A 6,547-nucleotide genomic window follows, 5' to 3' on the forward strand; every position below is an offset into this window, starting at 1 on the left:
AGGGTCTGCTTTAATGACTTCCACCTGTCAACGTGGAAGAAGACTTCCATAAGAACATGGGGACAAGTTTACATTTGGGCAAAGAATGGAGTGGAATATACCGATGAGTTTTAATTAGTAAACATATAGCCAGTGGGGCACTGTATGAAACGCTATGTGAAAGCCTGAACACTACAATTGGGGATTAGAGTTTCATTTCACAGAATGACAGGGGGTGCTCAAGGTTTATTGATATCAGGGGCCCAGAGAGGAAGGGTCGGAGTATCAGTAAGTGTAATGTCAGCTACTGTAACAAAGAACTCCCTTGATTTCAGTGACTTCATACAATAGTTGATTTCTTGCCACAGGTGTCCTGCTTGGTTGGCATCTGTCCTCCATCTGGTGACTCACACAGCAGACTGGTTAATCTTGTGCCTCCATCATTTCCTGGGGCTCCAAATTATCTGCTTCCACCTGGCAAATGGGAGGAGAGAGGGTAAAGAAGTTTCACCAGCTTCTTAAAAAGCTTGGCCCAGAAGTGACCCTCTATAAACCTCCCTTCTGCCCGTATTTTATTGGAGAGAACTAATCACATAGCCACCCCAGATGCAAGGAGGGCTGAGAACAAATCCCCAGGCTGGGCAGCTTCCTGCCATCGTAGTTATGCAGAGTGTATGGATGAAAATGGACCCAACATCAACCACCACCAGATCCACAACCTCAGGGGGAAGCAGCAGGAAGAGGCTGTGGGATCTCCTATTCACTACACCGAATCCTGCTCCAGGGAGACGTCTCAGCCCCACGCTGACCAACCACCCACCTACCCTGGTCCCGGCCTTTGGGGTGGGTGATCACAAATTTGACTCCTTTGAGGGCAAAGTGAATCTAGCTTGATTTGATAAATCTCTAGGTCAGTGCCGAAAGATGATAGTGAGTATCCAACACTTTTTTCCCCCCAAGCATTTATTGAGCCCTCACTGTGCCAGGCCCAGTGCTGGGAACACACCTGTGAATCAGGCACAGTCCAGGCTTTGGAATTTTGTCTCCTCATAAGGCAGAAAGAGAACAGGTAGTTTCTGGACCTGTGTTTGTCGCTGTGATATTCCATTATGAACAAGATTGGGGAGAGGGAAGGGACAAAGAAATCACCAGGTCTGCCTGCCTGTGTGTGATGGTGGGGTTGGGAGTGGAGGTTCAGTGAAGGGATGAGGGCAACATTTGAGGACGAAGTCACCTGGACCAGAAGGGGGTACATAGGTTTGAACATAATCCCTGTATTATCTGTGTGATCTATCTATCTATTATCTGCAGATCTGTGTGCTAATCATTAACCTAATGATTCCAGCTCCTAACACAAACCACTGTTGATTCAAGTGCTAATCAGAAATCCGATCTCTGTGAACACAAACCTGTGCTGATTCATGTGCAAACTGTAAATCTATGCTGACTGTAAACTCTGTCCTGGAGCAGGGCTAAATCACAAACTTGGGCAGGAACACTAACCAACAATCACCAACTCAAAAAGATCCACATGCTAATAGCCATTTTGAGTTGGTTCATGTGCTAATTAGTATCTCGGGATAATTTAACTGAATGATCAGAGGTTGTTGCAGTCTTGGGGAAGAGAAGTACTGACTCTGAAGCCTGACAGTCTAAGTTCAAATCCCAGGTCTGTTACAGACCAGTTGAATTGACTATGGGCAAATTATTGCCTTCTTTGGGCCTCAACTTCATTCTTCATTCATTCCTTCAAGAGGCGGGCTGGCTGATAGCACCTCATATGGCTGTTGGGAGGATTAAATAAGATAATTCATGTAAGAAGCTGGGAGCAGTGCCTGGCACAGATGTGTTTACTCTATAAGTACTAGCTGTAATAATGATAACGATAATATAGAGCCAACAGTTACTGTTCTGATTTCATTTAATCTTCATAGTGGCCCCTACCTCCAACTTCTTCACCACCACCACTCTTCCTTGGCCCATGTCTGGAAGCCTCACCATCCGGATGGGCTTCCCAGAGGTTCCCAGGGCAACCCAGAGTCCCCAAGTCCCGTCCCCGCTGCTGCTCCTCTCAGCACTATTCCCAGGTCGGGACACAACCCCTCAGTCGCCACTAGGGGGCAGCAACACACCGCTCAGCCGCTGCGCGCGCGGCGCATTGTGGGGCACGTAGTCTCGTGGGTGGTTTAAGCGGTGGTTCCAGCCAGGGAAGTAAACTGCATTTCCCAGAAGGCCACGCGACACCCTCTGCCTCACCTTGCTCAAATCTAGGGGCTGAGACCTCACCCCCACCGAGAGCGCGCCTCCGGAGCGGCGCGGGGAATTGTGGGGTGGCGGAACGGAGGCCCGCGCCCCGTGGAGGAAATGCTGCGCCGGCGCGGGCGGTTGGTCTAGCCAGATGGACCTTAGCGGGTGGGTAGGGGCAGCAGCTGTTCAGTCCCGGGAGTCGCCGCCGCTTTAAAGCAACGGCGTGGGGGCGTGGGGTGCTGCGCAATCCCCTACTCAGGGAACTGCGAGACCAGACCCCCGCCGCTGTGTATGCCCTGGAGCCAGCTCAGCCGCCTGCGGCTCTGCTGAATCTCCCCTAACCCTTGCCGGCTCTCGAGACTGTTCATGGCGCTTCAGTCTTAAAAGAAAACAATCCCTTCCCCTTCTTTTCTCTCTTTTCCTTCACAGTTACCCCCTCTCCCTCCTTTAAAAAACAAACAAAATAAACAACAACCCCCCCCCCCCCCCCATTATGGTAATGTTCAACCGTGCACACGGGAAGAATGGGGTAATGACCCTCCAGGTACCCAGCACCTTTCTTCAGCAATTATCAACGTATGGCCAATCCTGTTTTATTTTTTCTGCCTCCCTCCCTGCAGAATTAGTGTAAAGCAAATCCCGGACGGCATATTTCATCCACAAATACTTTTATATGTATCTCTAAAACACAAGGTTCTTTCAAAAAAATAACACCTTTATCACACCTAAAAACAAATAATTTCTTAATTTTATTCAGTATCCAACCTGTCTCCAGATTTCCCTGATTGTCTTATAAATGTCTTAACTGTTGACTGGTTCAGATCAGAATCCAAACAGGATCTGTGCATTGCATTTTGTTGGTACCTCTCACAAAGGTACCTGTCTGATTTGGCTGGTTGCACTTGGTGTCCTTCGTTATGTTCTTCTGTCTCCTGTATGTCCTGCAAACAGATGTAGAGGCTGCGTCAGATTCAGGTGTTTTGTGTTTTGTTTTTTGATTTTTAAAAAATGTTTATTTGTTTTTAAGAGAGAGAGAGAGAGACAGAGCGTAATCAGGGGAGGGGGAGAGAGAGAGGGAGACACAGAATTCAAAGCAGACTCCAGGCTCTGAGCTGTAAGCACAGAGCCCGAAGCAGGGCTTGGACTCATGAACTGTGAGATCATGACCTGAGCCGAAGTTGGTTGCTAAACCAACTGAGTCACCCAGGCACCCCCAGATTCAGGTTTAATTTGGAGGTAAGTAGGCTTCATGGGTGATGTTGGGTTCTTCGCTCAGGAGGCACATGATAATGTCTTGATGTTTCTTTGCGTGTAGTATTAATATCCAATGTTGGGTTTGAGAGTTGTCAGCCTGACCCATCCATTATAAAAACACAGCCAAACTTTAAGAGGGAAGTGTCTACATGCTCTCCCCTTCATCTCTTTCCCTCTGTTTCACACACACACAAACCCCCAATAGTTTTGTGTTGCTAAAGCTCTTCCCTGTTGCCAAACTCAAGAGTCACTTCTCTATCTTTAACTCAATGATCCTGCCATGATGGGCCTATCCTGTCCTGGCCAGTGTTAGTAGGCACTAGCCACATAGTGGGCTAGCTAGTCCTAATTGAGATGTGCTCTAAGTATAAAATACATACTGGGATTTCAAAGATTTACTACAAAAAAAAAAAGAAAAAGAATGTAAAATGTCTTGAGAATTTTAAAGACATTGATAATGTATTGAAACTATAGTATTTGGGATATATTAATAATAAAATATATGATTGAAATATTTTATCAAAATACTTTAACTTTTCTTTTCTTTTGAAATGTGGCTACTAGAGTTTTCTAAATAACACATGTTATTATATACATTATATTTCTATTAGAAATATTTTTAGAAATAAATCTATTAGAAACATATTACATTATATTTCTATTAGCATTGTTTTCAACCTAGTGATTTTCAAAATGTGATCTTTGGGTCAGTAGCAGCAGCAACAGCGCATGATAACTTGTCACAATTGCAAATTCTCTGCTGCCCAGACCCACTGAACTGGAATCCCTGGGGATATAGGACCCAGCTGTCTGCATTTTAACAAGTCCTTCAGACCAATCCCGTCTGAAAACTCCCCTTCTGCTTTCTGTGATGCAGTACTCTCCCAAACCCACCCACTTCTCACCCCTCCACTGTTAACACCCTGGTCTGAGCCCCATTCGGCACCAAATGGACCACCACAATTGCTAACAAACCTGCCTCTAATCTTGTGTCCTACTTGTAGTCCTCTCACCACGGCTTGAGGGGAGGGGCAAGGGGTGTCTTTCAAAACCATAAATCAGATCGTATTACTTCTCTGCGTAAAACCTTCCAATGGCTTCTCGTTGCACTTACTGTAAACTCCGAGCTCCTTCCTGTGGCTGCTGCAGCCCTCCGTCACGTGACCTCCGCAGCCTCCTCAACCTCACATTGTCCTCCAACTTCCCTTTCACTCTTTCGGCCCCAGCCATCTCTTCTCGCTGTTCTCACACACTCCCAGCTCTTTCCTGGCTCGGGGCCTTTGTGACGGCCATCCCCTCTTCTGGGAATAGAGTTCTCCCAGATCTTTGTAGTGTAGGTCTAGCTCTCTTGTCCTTCAGGTCTCTCAGTTCAGATGCCCCATCTCAATGCTGTCCTTGTGTCACTCCAACTGAAGCCTGACTCCCCGACGCCCACATTCACATATCACCCACCTCTCCTTCTGCGTGGCATGTTACACACATTGTTCTTCCTCTTCTTCATTTGTTTGTCTCCTCTACTAAATGTCGTAAGCATACAAGGGCAGGGATTCACCTCTCTTGCTTACCACTTTGTCCCCAGCTCCTACCTGCACATAGTAGGTGCTCAAGATAGGTCTGTTCACTGACCTAGGAAGTGCTCCTCCTCAGTCTCTCTTGTGGCGTCTACCTACTCTGAAGTCAGAGGACCACTGGCGTCCACAGTGTTTGAAAAATAGGAACACCCCGATGACCCTCCTGATTTCTGCCTTCTGCCGTGTTGGGATATCTGACAACTTGGAGCCCACTTTTATTTTTTTATGTTTATTTATATGTTTCATTTATTTATTTTGAGGGGGAGCAGAGGGAGAGGGAGAGAGAGAATCCCGAGTAGGCTCTGTGCTATCAGCACAGAGCCTGATGTGGGCCTCGATCTCATGAACTGTGAGATCATGACCTGAGCTGAGGCCAAGAGTTGGACACTTAACTGACTAAGCTACCTAGGCACCCCTGGAGGCCATTTTTCTCCTTGGGCACAGTAGGCTGGAGCTGCTAAACCTATGAAGGTTTAGCTGATGGAGATACAGATATTAGAAAAGAGAGACGTTAACACACGGAGGTGGTTATGCACCAGATGGAGGAGCTAAGGGGCCAAGTAGGAGCCAGTGAAGCAATCAGAAATTAGCAGCAGTGGGAAGCCACTGTCACTCCAGGCTGGAGGAACAAAGGAAGGAGTTACCGTCATCAGACCCAGAGACAAAGTCACCTCATAGAAGCTGGAGACCCAGAAGGATTGTCTAGCTGGCTGGAGCTGTGGGGAGGCACAACCACAGGGAGAGGGAAGAATTGCCTTGGCCTGCTGCTCCCACTCGCTGGGCTCCTGCCACTGCTTCCTGTTGGCAGAACCCCAGGTAAATCCAGATAAAGGGAGAGGCTGGAAACTGTGGCCTGGGATGCAGGCAGAAAGGGGAGGATGAGGAACAGGTCTGGGGGCGAATACAGCCTAGAGCAGTACAGCACGGGGTCCCGGACAAACCAGGGTCCCCACCGTGCCGTGGTGTCCCCACCTCACTGAGTCACATTATAGGTCTTGCTGCTGTAGGACTAGGGTTAGGGTAGAATTTGCGACCCCAGTGTTTCAGTTATCTTTTGCTGCATAACACGTTATCCAAAAACTAAGCAGCTTAAGTCAACCATTTTCTTTTTCCTCTGACTTTATGGATCAGTTAGTCAAGAAGGGCTCAGTGGGGCTGTTCTTACTTGGTGTCCATCGTATGGTTGAACTCAGATGTTGAGTGGGCTGGCGTCATTTGAAAACGCGACGGGCCTGGTGTCCCAGGTGGCTCACTCACATAGCTGGCAATGTTGCTGACCGTCAGATGAGAGGTCAGTGGGCTGCTGACCAGAGCAAATACACGTGGCCACTCCAGCGTGGCAATCTTACATGGTGGCTGGCTTCTCCCAGAGCATGTGTCGCAAAAGATCCAGAAAGAAACTGCTTAGCATTTTCTGACTCAGCTTCTGAAGTCACACAGCATCACTTCTCCTGCTGTCTATTGGTTGAAGTAGTCACCAAGTAGTTTTTTTTTAA

General features: G+C 47.6%; 1 long non-coding RNA gene across 1 annotated transcript; it reads right to left on the reverse strand.

The window, feature by feature from the left end:
• Window positions 1-205: 205 nt before the first annotated feature.
• LOC109251525 (uncharacterized) lies at window positions 206-2,085 on the reverse strand. Its single transcript, XR_002073563.2, has 2 exons — window positions 1,924-2,085; window positions 206-453 (listed from the first exon to the last, which is right to left on the reverse strand). It is a non-coding gene; the product is annotated as an uncharacterized LOC109251525 (long non-coding RNA).
• Between the last annotated feature and the right edge of the window lie 4,462 nt (window positions 2,086-6,547).

This window comes from Panthera pardus, unplaced genomic scaffold (assembly GCF_024362965.1).
Source record: "Panthera pardus isolate Hobbes unplaced genomic scaffold, ASM2436296v1 HiC_scaffold_18, whole genome shotgun sequence".
In the NCBI taxonomy this organism is placed as follows: domain Eukaryota; kingdom Metazoa; phylum Chordata; class Mammalia; order Carnivora; family Felidae; genus Panthera; species Panthera pardus.